This window comes from Xenopus tropicalis, chromosome 1 (genome assembly GCF_000004195.4).
Source record: "Xenopus tropicalis strain Nigerian chromosome 1, UCB_Xtro_10.0, whole genome shotgun sequence".
NCBI lineage: Eukaryota > Metazoa > Chordata > Amphibia > Anura > Pipidae > Xenopus > Xenopus tropicalis.
This window is the reverse complement of record NC_030677.2, coordinates 212,294,752-212,319,577: the sequence shown is the minus strand read 5'-3', so window position 1 is coordinate 212,319,577 and position 24,826 is coordinate 212,294,752.

Genomic DNA, 24,826 nt, shown 5'->3' with positions numbered 1-24,826 from the left:
AGATGGAGACAGTAGGGCAAGATGGAGACAGTAGAGCAAGATGGAGACAGTAGGGCAAGATGGAGAAAGTAGGACAAGATGGAGACAGTAGGACAAGATGGAGACAGTAGGACAAGATGGAGACAGTAGAGCAAGATGGAGACAGTAGGGCAAGATGGAGACAGTAGGACAAGATGGAGACAGTAGGACAAGATGTAGACAGTAGAGCAAGATAGAGACAGTAGGGCAAGATGGAGACAGTAGGGCAAGATGGAGACAGTAGGGCAAGATGGAGACAGTAGGGCAAGATGGAGACAGTAGGGCAAGATGGAGACAGTAGGGCAAGATGGAGACAGTAGGACAAGATGGAGACAGTAGGGCAAGATGGAGACAGTAGGGCAAGATGGAGACAGTAGGGCAAGATGGAGACAGATGGTGCCAACAGGAGGAGACACAGGGCAAGGCTAATAATAATGCTTTATTCAGTGGGGCTTTCTGCCCATATGTTGTTGCTAAAGTACAACTGGGGGTGTAAGTCAGACATTTCTACTTTAAATAATTCATCGCCCCCCCCCCCCCCCCCCCCCAGAATAGTCTCAGGCTCCCAGCAACAATCAAGCCAAGGGCTGTAACAATGATTAAGGGGCACAAACTTGCTCTGATGTTGCCTTTAGATAAAGGGCTTTTCAAACCCAGTAACGGAACAGTAACGGAACAGTAACGGAACAGTAACGGAACAGTAACGGAACAGTAACGGAACAAATCTGGAAGGTGCAACGCAGCAAGTGAGCTTACAGTCTATATAGGGACTCGCCATAAAGTGCAGTTCAGCCGCGCGTGTATTGGGCTCTATAATGTATTTCTACTAATAGTGGGGGGGGGGGGGGCTCTATTTGTCTCTGACCCTGAAACCAAACTACAGTCTAGCACTTACCCCCCCCCCCTTGCTCTTTTTACTCTATATACAGAGCTGTCTCTCAGCACTCTCGCTCCCTGTCAGTCTCTGCCCCCCCCCCCAACCCACCGATATTAATAGATCCTGGGGGTGTCGGCTTGTTACATTGCCACTCGCTGTGAATAATGAGAGACTGTGACTGCCGGGCGCTCTCTCCCCTCACATTTCCCTCCCATCTGTCTCTGCTCAGGGGAAACCATAGGAGGCTCAGTATGTGGCCCTCACCCTTGTACAGCAGCAATTTGGGTTCAAGCCGTACCATGTTGGCCATAGCACGGGGGGGGGCTGGTCATAAATCCAGCCACATCTTAGAGGCCGTACCATTCCCTGTTGTACAGACCATACCATACAGGCCGTACCATTCCCTGTTGTACAGACCATACCATACAGGCCGTACCATTCCCTGTTGTACAGACCATACCATACAGGCCGTACCATTCCCTGTTGTACAGACCATACCATACAGGCCGTACCATTCCCTGTTGTACAGACCATACCATACAGGCCGTACCATTCCCTGTTGTACAGACCATACCATACAGGCCGTACCATTCCCTGTTGTACAGACCATACCATACAGCCGTACCATTCCCTGTTGTACAGACCATACCATACAGGCCATACCATTCCCTGTTGTACAGACCATACCATACAGGCCGTACCATTCCCTGTTGTACAGACCATACCATACAGGCCATACCATTCCCTGTTGTACAGACCATACCATACAGGCCGTACCATTCCCTGTTGTACAGACCATACCATACAGGCCGTACCATTCCCTGTTGTACAGACCATACCATACAGGCCGTACCAATTCCCTGTTGTACAGACCATACCATACAGGCCGTACCATTCCTGTTGTACAGACCATACCATACAGGCCGTACCATTCCCTGTTGTACAGACCATACCATACAGGCCATACCATTCCCTGTTGTACAGACCATACCATACAGGCCGTACCATTCCCTGTTGTACAGACCATACATACAGCATACCATCCGTGAGCCACCATACAGCCCCATTCCCTGTTGTACAGACCATACCATACAGGCCGTACCATTCCCTGTTGTACAGACCATACCATACAGGCCGTACCATTCCCTGTTGTACAGACCATACCATACAGGCCGTACCATTCCCTGTTGTACAGACCATACCATACAGGCCGTACCATTCCTGTTGTACAGACCATACCATACAGGCCGTACCATTCCCTGTTGTACAGACCATACCATACAGGCCGTACCATTCCCTGTTGTACAGACCATACCATACAGGCCGTACCATTCCCTGTTGTACAGACCATACCATACAGGCCGTACCATTCCCTGTTGTACAGACCATACCATACAGGCCGTACCATTCCCTGTTGTACAGACCATACCATACAGGCCGTACCATTCCCTGTTGTACAGACCATACCATACAGGCCATACCATTCCCTGTTGTACAGACCATACCATACAGGCCATACCATTCCCTGTTGTACAGACCATACCATACCCAGGCCCCCCCATAAAACCATTCCCTGTTGTACAGACCATACCATACAGGCCATACCATTCCCTGTTGTACAGACCAATACCATACAGGCCGTACCATTCCCTGTTGTACAGACCATACCATACAGGCCATACCATTCCCTGTTGTACAGACCATACATACAGGCCGTACCATTCCCTGTTTGTACATACCATACCATACAGGCCATACCATTCCCTGTTGTACAGACCATACCATACAGGCCATACCATTCCCTGTGTACAGACCATACCATACAGGCCATACCATTCCCTGTTGTACAGACCATACCATACAGGCCGTACCATTCCCTGTTGTACAGACCATACCATACAGGCCGTACCATTCCTGTTGTACAGACCATACCATACAGGCCGTACCATTCCCTGTTGTACATACCATACCATACAGGCCGTACCATTCCCTGTTGTACATACCATACCATACAGGCCGTACCATTCCCTGTTGTACAGACCATACCATACAGGCCGTACCATTCCCTGTTGTACAGACCATACCATACAGGCCGTACCATTACCATACCAAGGCCGTTAACCATTCCCTGTTGTACAGACCATACCATTACAAGGCCCGTGACCCACTTCCCTGTTGTACATACCATACCATACCAGGCCGTACCCATTCCCTGTTGTACAGACCATACCATACAGGCCGTACCATTCCCTGTTGTACAGGACCATACCATACAGGGCCGTACCATTCCCTGTTTGTACATACCATACCTACAGGGCCGTACCGATTCCCTGTTGTAACAGACCTTACCTACAGGCCATACCATTCCCTGTTGTACAGGACATCCATACAGCCGTACCATTCCCTGTTGTACAGACCATACCATACAGGCCGTACCATTCCCTGTTGTACAGACCATACCATACAGGCCGTACCATTCCCTGTTGTACAGACCATACCACCCAGGATTGATGGTTCCGTGCAGGAGAAACCATAGTTTGTAGGACATATAATACTACCCTGCATTGCAGGACATCAGAAGCTTGGCTGCGATACCTCGCAGGGCAGATTCATGTGAGATAAGCCAGCCCAACCAGGATGGACCATACCATTAATAACAGACTAAACTAATCAAGGCAAACTGTACCAGTAGGAAACCCCTTTCCACGTGGGACCAACTAAATTATGGAGAGCAGACATTTTGAGGACACCACTAGTCAGGGTAGATCATAAGATGCAGGGTGGGCCATACCATCTTAGAGCAAACTGAGCAAGCGGGACCAGGCAGGGCAGAACATACCATTTCAATTACAGGGCAAGTCATATTATGCAGGACAGGCCATACCATGTGGGTCAAAATATGCAGTGAGGACCATGCCATTGAGGTCAAACCATGTTGGACAGATCACACAATGGGGGGCTACTTGCTTCTTTGCCTGACTATACAGGGCAGACCCTACAACCCAGGAGAAACCATAGTAAGTAGGGCAGATGGATTTATGTATGTATGCTCAGCCAACCTGGATGGACCATACCATTCATACAACAGACTCAACTACACCAATCAAACTGTAAGTGTAGGAAATCCCAATAGATTTATCCCTACTATATTATTAATATATTCTATAGGGCTTGTGGTGGGAAGGTGACTGAACATCATGGGATGGGACACAGGAGAACATCATGTTGCTGATTGGTTGCTATGAGTTACAAGACCTAGTTCAGACCCTGCAACTTTTATTACATTACCGAAATAGAGACTTTCTCCCTTTCTCTCCATCAGTCTCATTGGTCCCGTGCCCAATGCTATTAAAATACCTGTCATACTAAGCAATGCCAAATCCACCGGTAACCATGGCAACCCTGCCCCAGACACCCTTGCATCTCTGGACCCAGATAAAAGTGCTTTCAATAAAAACCAGATCCCTACGTTCAGCATTTTCTGCCCCCCCCCCCCCCCCCCCCAGTATTCAATGAGAATAAATCTGGTCCCGGCCCGGTGAGTGCGGAGAAGTATTTTTGTTTCCCAGATGCGCGGCCAAACGTCGGAGCGGCCATAAACACCGATCTGATAGAGCGACACAAACCTGCGCTCTCTCTCTGTCTCTCTCTCTCTCTCTCTGTCTCTCTCTCTCTCTCTCTCTGTCTCTCTCTGTCTCTCTCTCTCTCTCTCTCTGTCTCTCTCTCTGTCTCTCTCTGTCTCTCTCTCTCTCTCTCTGTCTCTGTCTCTCTCTGTCTCTCTCTCTCTCTCTGTCTCTGTCTCTCTCTCTCTCTCTGTCTCTCTCTGTCTCTCTCTCTCTCTCTCTGTCTCTCTCTCTGTCTCTCTCTGTCTCTCTCTCTGTCTCTCTCTCTCTCTCTGTCTCTGTCTCTCTCTCTCTCTCTGTCTCTCTCTGTCTCTCTCTCTCTCTCTCTCTGTCTCTCTCTGTCTCTCTCTCTGTCTCTCTCTGTCTCTCTCTCTCTCTCTCTCTCTCTGTCTCTCTCTCTGTCTCTCTCTCTCTCTCTCTCGCTCTCTGTCTCTCTCTCTGTCTCTCTCTCTGTCTCTCTCTCTCTCTCTCTCTCTCGCATCTGTCACTTTCATTTCTGCCGAGCGTCAGGATTTCAGGAGCGACGGGGGGAAATGGGCAAAGGCTTTTATAAAGGCGATTATTAGATCTTGGCAGCCATGGATTTGCGGCGAAACTCAGCATTTCGCTATTGGCGGATTTTTTTGGCGCAGAAAATTCGCTGTGGAAAAAATGATCTGAATGAGGGAAAAGTCGTGGTCGCATCAGTCGCGCAAAGTAGAAAAGTCGCACAAGAACCGCGTTTTTGCCATTTAGCGAATTTCTCGGTGAAGCCAAACGGGACAGATTCGCTCAGCACTAAAATAGATGTGGCCCCTTCCAGGGAACGGCCCAATCAGGCTGCTCCATTGGCTGCCGCTTCCGTCCTCACTTTTTATTCAATAGATCCTTATTATTTATCATTCACCTGATTGGCTGCAGTTGGTGATGTCCATAAGGGATCACCCGGCTCTGAGTGCTCATTGGACAGAGACTTTGCCTTTGGTTGGGTGTCGGTTGGGCTGCCCCCGGCCCAGTTTTGAATTGGACAGTTCTACCAATTGGGTTCGAAACTGCCGTCTGGGTTCCAGAGGCCTGAAAGGAATGGGGTAACTACAGAGAAAGCAGACCTTGCGGTCACTGGGGGGCCCAGGAGACAGGGGGGGCATCCTCTATAGCTTAATTGAACCCCCTTCCCCACCGCTCTCCTACCTGAGAGTTTGTCGGCGGGGGGAGGTGAAGGGTAGGCAGGGCAGAACAGGAGTGGTGGGTGGGGGCAGAACAGGAGAGGTGGGCGGGGCCAGGACAGGATGGGTGGGCGGGGGCAGGACAGGAGGGGTGGGCAGGGGCAGAACAGAAGGGGTGGGTGGGGGCAGGACAGGAGGAGGTGGGTGGGGGCAGGACAGGAGGGGTGGGCAGGGGCAGAACAGAAGGGGTGGGTGGGCGCAGGACAGGAGGGGTGGGCAGGGGCAGAACAGAAGGGGTGGGTGGGGGCAGGACAGGAGGAGGTGGGTGGGGGCAGGACAGGATGGGTGGGCAGGGGCAGAACAGAAGGGGTGGGTGGGTGGGGGCAGGACAGGAGGAGGTGGGTGGGGGCAGGACAGGATGGGTGGGTGGGGGCAGGACAGGAGGGGTGGGTGGGGGCAGGACAGGAGGGGTGGGTGGGGGCAGGACAGGAGGGGTGGGCAGGGGCAGGACAGGATGGGTGGGCAGGGGCAGGACAGGAGGGGTGGGCAGGGGCAGGACAGGAGGGGTGGGCAGGGGCAGGACAGGAGGGGTGGGTGGGGGCAGGACAGGATGGGTGGGCAGGGGCAGGACAGGATGGGTGGGCAGGGGCAGGACAGGAGGGGTGGGCAGGGGCAGGACAGGAGGGGTGGGCAGGGGCAGGACAGGAGGGGTGGGTGGGGGCAGGACAGGATGGGTGGGCAGGGGCAGGACAGGAGGGGTGGGCAGGGGCAGGACAGGAGGGGTGGGCAGGGGCAGGACAGGAGGGGTGCACAGGGGCAGGACAGGAGGGGTGGGTGGGGGCAGGACAGGATGGGTGGGCAGGGGCAGGACAGGAGGGGTGGGTGGGGGCAGAACAGAAGGGGTGGGTGGGGCAGAAGAGCAGGGGTGGGTGGTGCTTGAGTTGCCAGGAGTCTAATAGCCCTGTCGCTGCTCTGTCCCCCCACAGCCACGCAGGCAATATGGCAGCACCCGCAGGGAACTTCCAGCGACAGTTTTATAGTTTTCTGCCATAAACACAGGCAAACAAAGGCAACTGATTGCTGCGCTGTCGGCACCGGAACATAGAGACAGAGATTGACTTAACTAGGGAGAGATTTCCCCCAACCTGCCGGGGCCACTGACTAACGGCCGAGAGAAGCCAATTTGTACCCCTGACATTTCATTTCATGCTTTAGGAAATTTGCAAGAGATTCACTAATTGCTCGTTTGTGAGGAGAGAAATTTCATTTCTGTAGAACTTTCTGTCGGAAATATCTGCAGGCGATTTATGGTTCCTTTCTCTTTTGTGTTACAGATTGGGGTTCAGTTCCGTAATGTGATTATTGGGGCATTTCCTAATGGGTCTCACCCAGTACCTGTTGGTTTTATCTCCAGGGGTACCCACATACTGGAACCCCCACTTGCACCAATGTCTGCCCTGGGTACCCCTGGAACTATAGCGGGGTGACTGTTACCCCAATGTTTCTATATATCTGTAACCTTGTTATGGGCTAAGGGGGCCCAGCCTGAAGGCCAGTTAGGGGGGGATTTGGGGTGAGTGCTTATTTGTGCCCTGGGTACCCCTGGAACTATAGCAGGGTGACTGTTACCCCAATGTTTCTATATATCTGTAACCTTGTTATGGGCTAAGGGGGCCCAGCCTGAAGGCCAGTTAGGGGGGGATTTGGGGTGAGTGCTTATTTGTGCCCTGGGTACCCCTGGAACTATAGCGGGGGGACTGTTACCCCAATGTTTCTATATATCTGTAACCTTGTTATGGGCTAAGGGGGCCCAGCCTGAAGGCCAGTTAGGGGGGGATTTGGGGTGAGTGCTTATTTGTGCCCTGGGTACCCCTGGAACTATAGTGGGGTGACTGTTACCCCAATGTTTCTATATATCTGTAACCTTGTTATGGGCTAAGGGGGCCCAGCCTGAAGGCCAGTTAGGGGGGGATTTGGGGTGAGTGCTTATTTGTGCCCTGGGTACCCCTGGAACTATAGCGGGGGGACTGTTACCCCAATGTTTCTATATATCTGTAACCTTGTTATGGGCTAAGGGGGCCCAGCCTGAAGGCCAGTTAGGGGGGGATTTGGGGTGAGTGCTTATTTGTGCCCTGGGTACCCCTGGAACTATAGCGGGGTGACTGTTACCCCAATGTTTCTATATATCTGTAACCTTGTTATGGGCTAAGGGGGCCCAGCCTGAAGGCCAGTTAGGGGGGGATTTGGGGTGAGTGCTTATTTGTGCCCTGGGTACCCCTGGAACTATAGCGGGTGACTGTTACCCCAATGTTTCTATATATCTGTAACCTTGTTATGGGCTAAGGGGGCCCAGCCTGAAGGCCAGTTAGGGGGGGATTTGGGGTGAGTGCTTATTTGTGCCCTGGGTACCCCTGGAACTATAGCGGGGTGACTGTTACCCAATGTTTCTATATATCTGTAACCTTGTTATGGGCTAAGGGGGCCCAGCCTGAAGGCCAGTTAGGGGGGGATTTGGGGTGAGTGCTTATTTGTGCCCTGGGTACCCCTGGAACTATAGCGGGGTGACTGTTACCCCAATGTTTCTATATATCTGTAACCTTGTTATGGGCTAAGGGGGCCCAGCCTGAAGGCCAGTTAGGGGGGGATTTGGGGTGAGTGCTTATTTGTGCCCTGGGTACCCCTGGAACTATAGCGGGGTGACTGTTACCCCAATGTTTCTATATATCTGTAACCTTGTTATGGGCTAAGGGGGCCCAGCCTGAAGGCCAGTTAGGGGGGGATTTGGGGTGAGTGCTTATTTGTGCCCTGGGTACCCCTGGAACTATAGCGGGGTGACTGTTACCCCAATGTTTCTATATATCTGTAACCTTGTTATGGGCTAAGGGGGCCCAGCCTGAAGGCCAGTTAGGGGGGGATTTGGGGTGAGTGCTTATTTGTGCCCTGGGTACCCCTGGAACTATAGCGGGGTGACTGTTACCCCAATGTTTCTATATATCTGTAACCTTGTTATGGGCTAAGGGGGCCCAGCCTGAAGGCCAGTTAGGGGGGGATTTGGGGTGAGTGCTTATTTGTGCCCTGGGTACCCCTGGAACTATAGCGGGGTGACTGTTACCCCAATGTTTCTATATATCTGTAACCTTGTTATGGGCTAAGGGGGCCCAGCCTGAAGGCCAGTTAGGGGGGGATTTGGGGTGAGTGCTTATTTGTGCCCTGGGTACCCCTGGAACTATAGCGGGGTGACTGTTACCCCAATGTTTCTATATATCTGTAACCTTGTTATGGGCTAAGGGGGCCCAGCCTGAAGGCCAGTTAGGGGGGGATTTGGGGTGAGTGCTTATTTGTGCCCTGGGTACCCCTGGAACTATATCAGGGTGACTGTTACCCCAATGTTTCTATATATCTGTAACCTTGTTATGGGCTAAGGGGGCCCAGCCTGAAGGCCAGTTAGGGGGGATTTGGGGTGAGTGCTTATTTGTGCCCTGGGTACCCCTGGAACTATAGTAGGGTGACTGTTACCCCAATGTTTCTATATATCTGTAACCTTGTTATGGGCTAAGGGGGCCCAGCCTGAAGGCCAGTTAGGGGGGGATTTGGGGTGAGTGCTTGTGCCCTGGGTACCCCTGGAACTATAGCAGGGTGACTGTTACCCCAATGTTTCTATATATCTGTAACCTTGTTATGGGCTAAGGGGGCCCAGCCTGAAGGCCAGTTAGGGGGGGATTTGGGGTGAGTGCTTATTTGTGCCCTGGGTACCCCTGGAACTATATCAGGGTGACTGTTACCCCAATGTTTCTATATATCTGTAACCTTGTTATGGGCTAAGGGGGCCCAGCCTGAAGGCCAGTTAGGGGGGGATTTGGGGTGAGTGCTTGTGCCCTGGGTACCCCTGGAACTATAGTAGGGTGACTGTTACCCCAATGTTTCTATATATCTGTAACCTTGTTATGGGCTAAGGGGGCCCAGCCTGAAGGCCAGTTAGGGGGGGATTTGGGGTGAGTGCCTATTTGTGCCCTGGGTACCCCTGGAACTATAGCGCCAATGGTGCCCGAGCGCAGTTCCATACACGGAGGGAGCGTTTCCATTCGGATTCCCAGGAATAACATGAGTTGCGGAACAAATGCACAAGAATAAATCCCATTGGCCCATTCCGACATCAAACAAACGGAGAGATTTGAGCCCCCCCAATGGCAATCTCCTATTAATTAACCTCCTGTGATGGATGCTGCTAATGGCGGGTTAATAAGCCATTTTATTGTTTCATTAGTCGCCGCAATTAGAAGTTTCAAGCTATTAGGTTAATAGTTGTTTGATTTTCTACGGTTTAATGTCAAATGACAGATAAATGTTTGATAGCGACGCGATGCCCCCGATATGATCCCCCCCGGTGGCTCGTACAGCCCTCGGCCCATTAGCCCCCAGGCAATTAGACCCCATTACCCTCGGGATCATGTTATTCATCAGGAACAGGGACAGATTAGTGGCCGGAAACTTCCTGACCAATGAATGGAAACGTCTCTCATTTGGGGGAAAAAGCTCTTTTTCTCTAAGTGACTGGGTGGATGAATAACAACAATACTGACATCAATGTCCCACAATGCCTTCTGTTCCTTGTGTCCGTTGGTATCTTGGGAGTTTGTAACTTTAGCTGAACTACAACACTCTGATAGCAGAGGGAGGGGTAGACAATCTCCTTCCTTCCACTTCAGCTACAGATTATCTGCCCCGCCCCCTGTAAGTTGCCATCACATTGTTTTAGCTCCACCCACTGATTGAGTCACAGACTTTCCGCCCAGAGCCCGGAGTTAGAGGGAGCAGATGAGGTACGTGTCTATAGTCCGATCTGCTTTCTGATCTAGTGTGGGACTAAATCACTCTGATGGAAGCTTATAGGGGTGGGACTAGATCACTCTGATGGAAGCTTATAGGGGTGGGACTAGATCACTCTGATGGAAGCTTATAGGGGTTGAGACTAGATCACTGATGGAAGCTTGTAAGGAGGTGGGACTAGATCACTCTAATGGAAGCTTATAGGGGGTGGGACTAGATCACTCTGATGGAAGCTTATAGGGGGTGGGACTAGATCACTCTGATGGAAGCTTGTAAGGGGGTGGGACTAGATCAGTCTAATGGAAGCTTATAGGGGTTGAGACGAGATCACTCTGATGGAAGCTTATAGGGGGTGGGACTAGATCACTCTGATGGAAGCTTATAGGGGGTGGGACTAGATCACTCTGATGGAAGCTTATAGGGGGTGGGACTAGATCACTCTGATGGAAGCTTATAGGGGTTGAGACTAGATCACTGATGGAAGCTTGTAAGGAGGTGGGACTAGATCACTCTAATGGAAGCTTATAGGGGTGGGACTAGATCACTCTGATGGAAGCTTATAGGGGGTGGGACTAGATCAGTCTAATGGAAGCTTATAGGGGTGGGACTAGATCACTCTGATGGAAGCTTATAGGGGGTGGGACTAGATCACTCTGATGGAAGCTTATAGGGGGTGGGACTAGATCAGTCTAATGGAAGCTTATAGGGGGTGGGACTAGATCACTCTGATGGAAGCTTATAGGGGGTGGGACTAGATCACTCTGATGGAAGCTTATAGGGGGTGGGACTAGATCAGTCTAATGGAAGCTTATAGGGGTGGGACTAGATCACTCTGATGGAAGCTTATAGGGGGTGGAACTAGATCAGTCTAATGGAAGCTTATAGGGGGTGGGACTAGATCAGTCTGATGGAAGCTTATAGGGGTGGGACTAGATCACTCTGATGGAAGCTTATAGGGGGTGGGACTAGATCAGTCTAATGGAAGCTTATAGGGGGTGGGACTAGATCAGTCTGATGGAAGCTTATAGGGGTGGGACTAGATCACTCTGATGGAAGCTTATAGGGGGTGGGACTAGATCAGTCTAATGGAAGCTTATAGGGGGTGGGACTAGATCAGTCTGATGGAAGCTTATAGGGGTGGGACTAGATCATTCTGATGGAAGCTTATAGGGGTGGGACTAGATCATTCTGATGGACGCTTATAGGGGTGGGACTAGATCACTCTGATGGAAGCTTATAGTGAGTGGAACAGGGAGCCTTTAACTCAAGCAGTGGGTGGGACTAGTACAATCTGAGAAAAGCTTATAGGCGGTGGGAGTTTGTGGCTTAGCAGTGGGTGGGGCTAGTAAACTCTGATGGAAATTTATAGGTGGTGAAGGTAGTGGGTGGGGCTAGAACATTCTGGTGGAAGGTTGCAGAAGGAGAGCATTTAAGCTGTGGGTGGGATTAGAATATCCCATCAATACAAACACACAGTATATATATATATATATACACACACACACACACACACATATATATATATATACACACACACACACACACACACACATATATATATATATATACACACACACATACACACACACACACAGTATATATATATACACACACACACACACACACAGTATATATATATACACACACACACACACACACAGTATATATATATACACACACACACACACACACAGTATATATATATACACACACACACACACACAGTATATATATATACACACACACACACACAGTATATATATATATATATATATACAGTATAAGCCCTAATACATTTGGTGCTGCTGGTTGCAGAGTATTACCGAGTACCTGCTGTATCTGTGTCGGCATATTCCCGTAATTCCATAATAGTAACGGCACAGCTCGGAGCAACCAAACGCCCGGTGTTTATTTGCACTTTCCATACAAGATTTCCATTGCAAATATATTGCAACCCCCATGGCAGCGCCATTAGCCCCGATCCATCAGGCCGGGCTGTAAACGCCGCGCATTTCCCTGATTTCGGCCCATACATCTCCGGCATTAATAACAGCCGCGGCGCAGGACTTGTTGTTTACACTTTTATTAATGGGACTGACAATTAACGTAACGAGGCATCAGTGTCGGCAGCAAATGGCTCTGTTTAATGGAACCATATGGAGGGACAAGAAGACAAATTTCTCCACTTAATGAGCTTCTTCGCTGCCGACCGGTTTGGGGGAACGAGGGGGGGAGGCCGGCGGATTGGAGGCTTGAGTTTCTTCTGATTGAAATGTACAGGGGGCTCGGCCTCGCAACTGCCACCCGTGGGCTCCTGGGGGCCAGGCAGCCTGAAACTTTCTATAAGGAAACACTTCCGCAGGGAGGCGCAGCCAATCAGGGAGGAGAGCCTAGACCATGACATGGGCATTTACCTTGGCACAAAGAGAAGGGGGCTAGTGATGAGCGAATTGTCGCCTGCGACTATTATTATTTGGACATGCGACTATTCTTGCGACAATTTTTGGATGCACAGCGAATCCATGCCTGGTAAACATTTCGCCCATCGCTAAAGGGGGCTCATTCACCGACACCCAGGAGCGGTAAGTGCCCCGAGTCAGCGCAAGAGGAACGTTACTGATACAGACAATATTCTGCCTGACGATGGAATGCGATCATTTTCCTGCGTTTCGTGCAATTTTACGGTCAGATCTGTAGCACTTCCCTGACGCTAATCTAAAGGCAAAATAAAAAGTCTTTACACCTGCCGGAAAAATACCATTTAGCGGCGCTTACGGGAATAACGTTTATTCCGAAAAAATTCTGTTTCCCGATAAGAGACTCCCTTTGCAGCCCTATAACTTTCTTAAAGCTGGAGCCAGGGTCGGACTGGGGGGTGCAGGGCAAACCGTGGCCCCTAAAACCCCACCGCAGGGGCCCTGCCACACTCCAGACCCCTCCCCCGAGCATGTGTAAATGAAACTTACTTTCAGTGCATTGGAGGAGGGAGATCTAGAGCCTAGGGAGCCCCGGCGGGGATCGGGTCTGGGCCCCCAGGTTTTTTCCCGGTGCCCTACTGGCCCAGTCCGACCCTACTGGGTGGCCCTGCTTGCCCTTTCAACCAGCCAGAACTGATCCCTGCTGGGTGCTCCCAGGCCTGCAGGTCCTCCTTTCCCATGTGGCGGCCACTGCGGGGGTCCCTTGGGGGGGTGCGGAGACCCTGAATATCGGTGATTGGGGGGGTCCCATGCTACTAAGTTAGTAGCGCTCTGCCCCCCGGGGGGTGTGATTAGAAATCCATCAGTCACCTGGGCAATGCCAACAAGTAGAATGGGGTCTAATAAAACAATACCGCTTCCATTCATGGTCATGCTGCTAATTTTCTTTAATTAAGGCCCCTATCATGATCCACCGAACCCCAAGCCCCGCCCCATGTAACCCACAGACCTTTGTGTCTCTTTGACCCCCCCCCCCCCCCGGCCACGGTTTGCCTGACAGGAGAACAATGGGCTGAAATGGTTTCTAAACACAGATTTTGAGTTCAGCCGAGGAGATTTGCTATAAAACTCAGGCCTTTGTATCAGGTTTTTATGGCTAAACTTCCCCTTTAATTGTGGTTTCTGACAGACCTGACGCCCCCACCCTCCGGGCCGCGTTTTGCGCCGTTAAAGTGATTTTCTACCGGGATCTGTAGGGTTTTTACTGCTTATATTTAAGGTGAGGTGTTTATTTCTGATGCCCATTCTCTCCAGTATAAATCCTCCGGCCGAGACGCCCGGGCTTTGTAGCGCCGCTGCCACTTTGAAACATGAACAAATATTCATCTCCGTAAACTCCTTTACAGACCGACGACAGCGAAGCAGGAAAAAATCCTCTGTGGTTTAACAGAAAGGCTGGGAATTGAGATGAATTGGAAAAAAGATCAATTCCAGGGATTCAAGTAAGCGGAGGGGCAGTAAACACCTATTTAAAACCTATACATAAGCAAAATTGATTTTTTCTTAGTTTAATAAGAGAAAATGAGCTCTGTATAAACAACCCCCTCTTTTGTTGTCTAAGTAGAGGTCCATTATACAGGGTTTTTATCTGTGCATTAGCCTCATATAAACGCAGTTAAAAACATGGTGTAGCCTTAGTTTGTCTGCATAACAAAAAAATTTAATTTCTCTTAACTAAAATAACAAAAATATGTATTAAAGTATAGCGCAGGTCCTATGCATTGATGTTTAACAAGGGGTTAAGTGAAAGGACAGTCCATGTGTTTAAATAAAGGCGACTGGTTGACCCAGAAGGAAGTTGAAAAGAGACTTGCGTGAAAGTATATAAAGGGTCAAGGAACTGAGGGGATTCACCCCAGGGTTATAGGGGAGTTTAGCTCTGGGGTTGCCATACCGCTCTACATAATCTGTCATTATTCTTTGTAAGTCGAGAGATTTGCAAATTCCCAACATGGTGCCATTATTCTCGGAATAAACGTTATTCCCGTAAGCGCCGCTAAATGGTATTTTTCCGGCAGGTGTAAAGACTTTTTATTTTGCCTTTAGATTAGCGTCAGGGAAGTGCTACAGATCTGACCGTAAAATTGCACGAAACGCAGGAAAATGATCGCATTCCATCGTCAGGCATCCAAAAATTGTCGCAAGAATAGTCGCATGTCAAAATTTTGTAATAATAGTCGCAGGAGACAATTTTTTTTCCGCACAAAATTTCTGCGTTTCACAGATTTTTCGCCGTTTCACAGAAACGCGAAGAATAGTCGCAAGAATAGTCGCAGGCGTTAAAAGAATAGTCACACGTCAAAAGAATAGTCGCAGGCGACAATTTTTTTTCCACGCGACATTTTCCCCTTGAAACTGGGTGAAACAGAAAACAATGAGGGGTTTAACTTCCCCTTGAAACTGGGTGAAACAGAAAACAATGAGGGGTTTAACTTCCCCTTGAAACTGGGTGAAATGGGAAACAATGAGGGGAATAACTTCCCCTTGAAACTGGGTGAAACAGAAAACAATGAGGGGATTAACTTCCCCTTGAAACTGGGTGAAATGGGAAACAATGAGGGGAATAACTTCCCCTTGAAACTGGGTGAAACAGAAAACAATGATGGGATTAACTTCCCCTTGAAACTGGGTGAAACAGAAAACAATGAGGGGTTTAACTTCCCCTTGAAACTGGGTGAAATGGGAAACAATGAGGGGATTAAACATTAAGAAATCACGGAGTTATTAACACAGCTTAGTAAACGTGCCCCTACAGGTACGAGTTCTGCTACGGGTTCCACAGATTTAGGGTCTGAACGCGAGAAACGTGTATTTGCCGATATTTCTCCCACAAAGACAGAATCCATAGCAACCAGGTGACTGTACGTTAGCGACGGCAGTGAGGGAAAATAGAAAAGGAAACCATGTAAAAGCCAGATATAAAGCTGAAGGCAGGGGTTAAGTTCCCCTTTAGTAGGCGCAGAGGGTTCACGGCGAGTTTACGCGTTCCGTTCCGGCGGAACCATTACCGTCACTTTATAGAACACAAAGTAAAACAAAGTGTCGGCTGCGGCACAAACAGGGGGATGGGGGCATTTAGTGTCTGTATCGGGGCGGCTCATAGGGCGCCGTAACAGCCAATCCCAGAGCCACTGAGTGTATGGGAATTTCTGGATTCATTGCCGCTACCTTCCATCTGCCGCGTCTCCGGAGGCAATTTCCCACTTTTATATCCAGAAATACGAGGGAGCCGAACGCTTTCCTTTCCCCTCGGCCTTAAAGGGACAGCGCACAAACCTGCGTGTCTGTTTCATCGTATAACGTTATACTATTAGCTTTTAAAGGTCAAGTAAAGCCAAAAACACATTCATACAAAGTCCCCAGGCCATTACTGTGGTCCAGCTGCCACTTTCTGTGGGGCAACTAAATCCCACTGGATTGTGCCGCCATCTTTGTAGGGGCATTATCACTTTGGCTTTCCTTGTCCTTTAACCCTATATAGACATTAGTTATTAGTAGTTGCTTAACCATGGGCGTGTGGTGTAACTTATTTAACAGTCATTGGTTACTGGGCCGTCATGTGATTCCAGCATAGGAAGGGATAGGTTTGCACCCTATTAGTGCATCTGGGATGGTGCCAATGAGCCCTATAATCCCTCGTATTTCTAGCCAATCCCTGCCACCTAGAACCCTATCTTTATTCTGCAGAAAGCTTTACCTGCCTGAGTAACAGCCCTAGCAGCTCCCTCTGTTTGTGTAAGATAGCAGCTGCCATTTTAGCTCGGTCTCAGTAGCTTCCTGCTGCAGCTCTGGCTGCTGGAAACTCAGATTACAGCAGAGAGGGGAGGGGGAGAGACAGGAGGGGGAGCAGGAGAAGGGAGGGGGAGAGAGGAGCAAACTGAGCAGACTTGTGCCAGGGCCCTAAAGGATTTTTCTGAGAGAGGAAGTCTGACACAGAAGAACATGTGACACAAAAGGAGACACAAAATCCAGTGTTTCTTTTGATAGAGGACTGTGAGTGCTTCTGGCTGTATTTACATAGAACTTTCTGATAAAGCTACTGAGTTTCCTTCTCTATTAATGTTATACTTTAGTCTCACTAAGGAGTCCATATTTAATTTATTCCCACATATCTGTGTGTGCGGCGCAACGGGACCGACCAGGGGCCTCGGCTTCTCCTAACGATTTCCAATAAAATTATGTTCTGTATCTGGAACGAAAGATGGCGGCCAAGTGTGTAACGTTCCGTGGCTGGGAAACTGGCGGTTTCACAGGAGATTTGCCAACTGAACATAAGGAATATTGTCAATTCATTGCGAATAATATCTCTGCGCCAGCGGCATCCGGGGGGGGGGGGGGGGGCGGCACGTTGGCTTCACACATGTATAACGGCAGCGAAATATGTGAGTCTGTACCTAGAAATTGTATGTCGCTAGTGCTGCCCATATGTGCGCCGTCTGTCAATCATACAGGGGGGAGGGGCTTCTATATATCTGTAACCTTGTTATGGGCTAAGGGGGCCCAGCCTGAAGGCCAGTTAGGGGGGGATTTGGGGTGAGTGCTTATTTGTGCCCTGGGTACCCCTGGAACTATAGCGGGGTGACTGTTACCCCAATGTTTCTATATATCTGTAACCTTGTTATGGGCTAAGGGGGCCCAGCCTGAAGGCCAGTTAGGGGGGGATTTGGGGTGAGTGCTTATTTGTGCCCTGGGTACCCCTGGAACTATAGTGGGGTGTTACCCCAATGTTTCTATATATCTGTAACCTTGTTATGGGCTAAGGGGGCCCAGCCTGAAGGCCAGTTAGGGGGGGGATTTGGGGTGAGTGCTTATTTGTGCCCTGGGTACCCCTGGAACTATAGCGGGGTGACTGTTACCCCAATGTTTCTATATATCTGTAACCTTGTTATGGGCTAAGGGGGCCCAGCCTGAAGGCCAGTTAGGGGGGGGTTTGGGGTGAGTGCTTATTTGTGCCCTGGGTACCCCTGGAACTATAGCGGGGTGACTGTTACCCCAATGTTTCTATATATCTGTAACCTTGTTATGGGCTAAGGGGGCCCAGCCTGAAGGCCAGTTAGGGGGGGATTTGGGGTGAGTGCTTATTTGTGCCCTGGGTACCCCTGGAACTATAGCGGGGTGACTGTTACCCCAATGTTTCTATATATCTGTAACCTTGTTATGGGCTAAGGGGGCCCAGCCTGAAGGCCAGTTAGGGGGGGATTTGGGGTGAGTGCTTATTTGTGCCCTGGGTACCCCTGGAACTATAGTGGGGTGACTGTTACCCCAATGTTTCTATATATCTGTAACCTTGTTATGGGCTAAGGGGGCCCAGCCTGAAGGCCAGTTAGGGGGGGATTTGGGGTGAGTGCTTATTTGTGCCCTGGGTACCCCTGGAACTATAGCGGGGTGACTGTTACCCCAATGTTTCTATATATCTGTAACCTTGTTATGGGCTAAGGGGGCCCAGCCTGAAGGCCAGTTAGGGGGGGATTTGGGGTGAGTGCTTATTTGTGCCCTGGGTACCCCTGGAACTATAGCGGGGTGACTGTTACCCCAATGTTTCTATATATCTGTAACCTTGTTATGGGCTAAGGGGGCCCAGCCTGAAGGCCAGTTAGGGGGGGATTTGGGGTGAGTGCTTATTTGTGCCCTGGGTACCCCTGGAACTATAGTGGGGTGTTACCCCAATGTTTCTATATATCTGTAACCTTGTTATGGGCTAAGGGGGCCCAGCCTGAAGGCCAGTTAGGGGGGATTTGGGGTGAGTGCTTATTTGTGCCCTGGGTACCCCTGGAACTATAGCGGGGTGACTGTTACCCCAATGTTTCTATATATCTGTAACCTTGTTATGGGCTAAGGGGGCCCAGCCTGAAGGCCAGTTAGGGGGGGGATTTGGGGTGAGTGCTTATTTGTGCCCTGGGTACCCCTGGAACTATAGCGGGGTGACTGTTACCCCAATGTTTCTATATATCTGTAACCTTGTTATGGGCTAAGGGGGCCCAGCCTGAAGGCCAGTTAGGGGGGGGATTTGGGGTGAGTGCTTATTTGTGCCCTGGGTACCCCTGGAACTATAGCGGGGTGACTGTTACCCCAATGTTTCTATATATCTGTAACCTTGTTATGGGCTAAGGGGGCCCAGCCTGAAGGCCAGTTAGGGGGGGATTTGGGGTGAGTGCTTATTTGTGCCCTGGGTACCCCTGGAACTATAGTGGGGTGTTACCCCAATGTTTCTATATATCTGTAACCTTGTTATGGGCTAAGGGGGCCCAGCCTGAAGGCCAGTTAGGGGGGGGATTTGGGGTGAGTGCTTATTTGTGCCCTGGGTACCCCTGGAACTATAGCGGGGTGACTGTTACCCCAATGTTTCTATATATCTGTAACCTTGTTATGGGCTAAGGGGGCCCAGCCTGAAGGCCAGTTAGGGGGGGATTTGGGGTGAGTGCTTATTTGTGCCCTGGGTACCCCTGGAACTATAGCAGGGTGACTGTTACCCCAATGTTTCTATATATCTGTAACCTTGTTATGGGCTAAGGGGGCCCAGCCTGAAGGCCAGTTAGGGGGGGATTTGGGGTGAGTGCTTATTTGTGCCCTGGGTACCCCTGGAACTATAGCGGGGTGACTGTTACCCCAATGTTTCTATATATCTGTAACCTTGTTATGGGCTAAGGGGGCCCAGCCTGAAGGCCAGTTAGGGGGGGATTTGGGGTGAGTGCTTATTTGTGCCCTGGGTACCCCTGGAACTATAGCGGGGTGACTGTTACCCCAATGTTTCTATATATCTGTAACCTTGTTATGGGCTAAGGGGGCCCAGCCTGAAGGCCAGTTAGGGGGGGATTTGGGGTGAGTGCTTATTTGTGCCCTGGGTACCCCTGGAACTATAGCGGGGTGACTGTTACCCCAATGTTTCTATATATCTGTAACCTTGTTATGGGCTAAGGGGGCCCAGCCTGAAGGCCAGTTAGGGGGGGATTTGGGGTGAGTGCTTATTTGTGCCCTGGGTACCCCTGGAACTATAGCGGGGTGACTGTTACCCCAATGTTTCTATATATCTGTAACCTTGTTATGGGCTAAGGGGGCCCAGCCTGAGAGCTGAATGCCATTAATTGCTGCAGTGGTATCTCAATATACTTTGTATTACAGACTGAGCTACAGACGTTCCTGCACTATAAGAGGAATATATATTTATAGGGAATACAAGTGAATAGACACATATAAGCCCCGACGCTGCGAGTGGGATTATTTGATTCTATACGGAATGGTATTTGTGTTCATCACAATGAAATCCCAGTGTGGCACATTCTATTACTTACACTGTATCAGTTGGAATAGTAATAATGCCTTTATAATTTGCTCTGCGCCAACAGTTTTGCTTTCGCTCAGTGTCTCCTATTTGTTATTTTCTGTAAATAATCTGTAAATAATCACACGGCCGCGCCGCCTCCCCAGAATAGTAATGATTCCCTGCAGCAGCGACGAACCCGAGTCTGCAAAATGGAGCAGATTTATCCCTAAAACAGCTGATAATATTGGCCCTGTACTAAGCACAATTCAGCAGGAACAGCCCCCTAAGTTTGCTCATAGCCTGTACAGAGAGATACCATAAATCTATGGCACATAGGGATTCCCCTGTACTAAGCACAATTCAGCAGGAACAGCCCCCTAAGTTTGCTCATAGCCTGTACAGAGAGATACCATAAAACTATGGCACATAGGGATTCCCCTGTACTAAGCACAATTCAGCAGGAACAGCCCCCTAAGTTTGCTCATAGCCTGTACAGAGAGATACCATAAAACTATGGCACATAGGGATTCCCCTGTACTAAGCACAATTCAGCAGGAACAGCCCCCTAAGTTTGCTCATAGCCTGTACAGAGAGATACCATAAAACTATGGCACATAGGGATTCCCCTGTACTAAGCACAATTCAGCAGGAACAGCCCCCTAAGTTTGCTCATAGCTTGTACAGAGAGATACCATAAAACTATGGCACATAGGGATTCCCCTGTACTAAGCACAATTCAGCAGGAACAGCCCCCTAAGTTTGCCCATAGCCTGTACAGAGAGATACCATAAAACTATGGCACATAGGGATTCCCCTGTACTAAGCACAATTCAGCAGGAACAGCCCCCTAAGTTTGCTCATAGCCTGTACAGAGAGATACCATAAAACTATGGCACATAGGGATTCCCCTGTACTAAGCACAATTCAGCAGGAACAGCCCCCTAAGTTTGCCCATAGCCTGTACAGAGAGATACCATAAAACTATGGCACATAGGGATTCTCCTGTACTAAGCACAATTCAGCAGGAACAGCCCCCTAAGTTTGCTCATAGCCTGTACAGAGAGATACCATAAAACTATGGCACATAGGGATTCCCCTGTACTAAGCACAATTCAGCAGGAACAGCCCCCTAAGTTTGCACATAGCCTGTACAGAGAGATACCATAAAACTATGGCACATAGGGATTCCCCTGTACTAAGCACAATTCAGCAGGAACAGCCCCCTAAGTTTGCTCATAGCCTGTACAGAGAGATACCATAAACTATGGCACATAGGGATTCCCCTGTACTAAGCACAATTCAGCAGGAACAGCCCCCTAAGTTTGCTCATAGCCTGTACAGAGAGATACCATAAAACTATGGCACATAGGGATTCCCCTGTACTAAGCACAATTCAGCAGGAACATCCCCATAAGTTTGCCCATAGCCTGTACAGAGAGATACCATAAAACTATGGCACATAGGGATTCCCCTGTACTAAGCACAATTCAGCAGGAACAGCCCCCTACCCTGTACAGAGAGATAATAACAGTAAATGACTGAGCAGGAACATTTCTGGGTACACTGGAGCTTATTATCAGGTTATTACCCTCTGTGTCTACAAACAAAAACAACAGCAAATAAAATAAGATGGTGCTGACGGTGGGATCTATGAGGTTAGTAATCCCCCCGGGACCCCCGGTGCAGCAGTAGATGAAGTCCCGGTGCCCCACTGGGAAGAGAAGGGACCCGGCTTGATCTCCTTCCCGACTGTGACTTTCAGCCCCCGGGGGACAGATGGAAAATGAAGCAAAATTCAGTGAGAAAATGTAAAATCCATGTCGGCACCCCGGGAAGGTGTCATTATCTCCGAGAGCAGCAGCAACCGATCCGCTCTCAACCCAATCTGCCGGCCCGGGGGGAGTCCGACCCACAGAACTGCCGATTCCTGGCTGCTCATTACTCCGGCAGCCGGGGAATCAATTAGTAGCACCGAGTAATTGCCCCCAGCCCAACTCAGTGTGCCAGGTTACAATCTGCCCCTCTCATTAGTATATAAAGCGCCAACATAACCAGCAGCGCAGTACAATGACTTGGGGAGGCGCAAAGGGTAACAACAAAACCATCACAGGCAACAGAGCAACAATCCTATGGGCTGTTTGTACTCCCGGCCCCCCCAGGAGCTTAGGTTTCCCTGCACCCACCCTTAGAAATATATATAGGGATTCTCTGCATTAAGCTACCAAGCAATGTTCTTAGTGAATCAGATAAAAGTGACTGTAGGACAGGCCAGACCGGGGGTGAGTGAGTGTAGGACAGGCCAGACCGGGGGTGAGTGAGTGTAGGACAGGCCAGACCGGGGGTGAGTGAGTGTAGGACAGGCCAGACCGGGGGTGAGTGAGTGTAGGACAGGCCAGACCGAGGGTGAGTGAGTGTAGGACAGGCCAGACCGGGGTGAGTGAGTGTAGGACAGGCCAGACCGGGGGTGAGTGAGTGTAGGACAGGCCAGACCGGGGGTGAGTGAGTGTTAGGACAGGCCAGACCGGGGGTGAGTGAGTGTAGGACAGGCCAGACCGGGGGTGAGTGAGTGTAGGACAGGCCAGACCGGGGGGTGAGTGAGTGTAGGACAGGCCAGACCGGGGGTGAGTGAGTGTAGGACAGGCCAGACCGGGGGTGAGTGAGTGAGTGTAGGACAGGCCAGACCGGGGGTGAGTGAGTGTAGGACAGGCCAGACCGGGGGTGAGTGAGTGTAGGACAGGCCAGACCGGGGGTGAGTGAGTGTAGGACAGGCCAGACCGGGGGTGAGTGAGGGTAGGACAGGCCAGACCGGGGGTGAGTGAGTGTAGGACAGGCCAGACCGGGGTGAGTGAGTGTAGGACAGGCCAGACCGGGGGTGAGTGAGTGTAGGACAGGCCAGACCGGGGGTGAGTGAGTGTAGGACAGGCCAGACCGGGGGTGAGTGAGTGTAGGACAGGCCAGACCGGGGGTGAGTGAGTGTAGGACAGGCCAGACCGGGGGTGAGTGAGTGTAGGACAGGCCAGACCGGGGGTGAGTGAGTGTAGGACAGGCCAGACCGGGGGTGAGTGAGTGTAGGACAGGCCAGACCGGGGGTGAGTGAGTGTAGGACAGGCCAGACCGGGGGTGAGTGAGTGTAGGACAGGCCAGACCGGGGGTGAGTGAGTGTAGGACAGGCCAGACCGGGGGTGAGTGAGTGTAGGACAGGCCAGACCGGGGGTGAGTGAGTGTAGGACAGGCCAGACCGGGGGTGAGTGAGTGTAGGACAGGCCAGACCGGGGGTGAGTGAGTGTAGGACAGGCAGACCGGGGGTGAGTGAGTGTAGGACAGGCCAGACCGGGGGTGAGTGAAGTGTAGGACAGGCCAGACCGGGGGTGAGTGTAGGACAGGCAGACCGGGGGTGAGTGAGTGTAGGACAGGCCAGACCGGGGGTGAGTGTAGGACAGGCCAGACCGGGGGTGAGTGAGTGTAGGACAGGCCAGACCGGGGTGAGTGTAGGACAGGCCAGACGGGGGTGAGTGAGTGTAGGACAGGCCAGACCGGGGGTGAGTGTAGGACAGGCCAGACCGGGGGTGAGTGAGTGTAGGACAGGCCAGACCGGGGGTGAGTGTAGGACAGGCCAGACCGGGGGCGAGTGAGTGTAGGACAGGCCAGACCGGGGGTGAGTGAGTGTAGGACTGGCCAGACCGGGGGTGAGTGAGTGTAGGACAGGCCAGACCGGGGGTGAGTGAGTGTAGGACAGGCCAGACCGGGGGTGAAGTGAGTGTAGGAGGGGCCAGACCGGGGGTGAGTGAGTGTAGGAGGGGCCAGACCGGGGGTGAGTGAGTGTAGGAGGGGCCAGACCTGGGGTGAGTGAGTGTAGGAGGGGCCAGACCGGGGGTGAGTGAGTGTAGGAGGGGCCAGACCGGGGGTGAGTATGACGTACTTGTCCAGCTTGAATATATTGCAATATATGGACAAAAATAAAGGGGAGGGCATTACTTGGCAGCTTAATGCACAGAATCCCCTATATATACTGTATATTGGTAATGGGGGGTGCAGGGGACCCCTTGTCTCTTTATGAATTTTGTGGTCACAGCCTCATTGCCCCCCCGCCTAATGGTTTAGAATGTAGCAGTGAGTACAACCCCCCTACAAGACAGATATTCCCATTGGGAAGACCAGTAAGTGCCCACATTTGTCCATTGTGAGAAGCAACAGCCCCTCATAAACCCAAACTGACTGAATTTATTCCCTCAACGGATCTATTTCTACACTGTCCCAGGTTCCCAATTGGCTACAGCGGAGCCTTTGTAACCCAATTTGGGCCAATAATGGGCCTGAGAGGGGCTGGCGATGCCTCCGGGTCTGAGAACGTCGGTCACATTTATTCTGACAAAACATTTTGATCATTTATGGGAAGACGATTGATAGTCGACATTTTCTATTTTACTTGACCAAAGTGACTTTGTTTCCCATTCCATTTCCCTTGCACCTTTGGAACGAGGCCCCGTAGGGCACTTGGGTGCCATGTATTTGTTCCTATAATGAGCGATGAATAAAAGCCATTTCTCTAGGCTCAGCGTAGACTGAAGGTGAATGTTGCCCCCACACACACCTATAAG